Here is a 659-nt window from a genome sequence, read left to right as displayed (position 1 = left end):
TAATTCTAGTGATTTAAAGGTAAAGACTGTAAGACAAACATGTTAAAGGTAAAAGTTATAAGACAAGCATGTTAAAGGTAAAGGTTATAAGACAAGCATGTTAAAGGTAAAGTTTATAAGACAAACATGTTAAAGGTAAAAGTTATAAGACAAACATGTTAAAGGTAAAGGTTATAAGACCATCTCCTAACAGCTTGATGTTCCTGTGACTACAGCTGCACATGTTATTCAGAAATTTAAAGGGGCTATATCATGTAAAATCAGCTTATTTGAGTTATATATCATGTTATAATGTTATCCTCTCATCAAAAACATGTCCAGAGTCTTACTTTGACTCATTCATCATGTTTGAGAAATCCTGCAGTGTCCTGAGGCAGCAGGTAGGGGAGCAAAAACCACAGGTTGGGACTAGAACTACCTTTTGGGATCAGCTCCTCCTCTGGGCTGTCTCCAAGCCGATTTTCCTCCTCTCAGAGCCCACCCCAACCCCCGCACCCCACACATGACTCCTGCAGGCTCTCAGCAGCAACAAAGCAAACAACTGGTGAAACTGAAACTGTCTGCTGAGCTCCTAACACTACTTTTCACTCAGTGAAGCTCTTTTCAGATTAAAAATACCTTTGAGTAAATGTATTTTCAGATGCCAAGGAGACTACTAC

Source organism: Austrofundulus limnaeus, unplaced genomic scaffold, assembly GCF_001266775.1.
Source record: "Austrofundulus limnaeus strain Quisiro unplaced genomic scaffold, Austrofundulus_limnaeus-1.0 Scaffold547, whole genome shotgun sequence".
Lineage (NCBI taxonomy): Eukaryota > Metazoa > Chordata > Actinopteri > Cyprinodontiformes > Rivulidae > Austrofundulus > Austrofundulus limnaeus.
The sequence above is the reverse complement of the archived record's forward strand: the minus strand, read 5'-3'. Positions refer to the sequence as shown.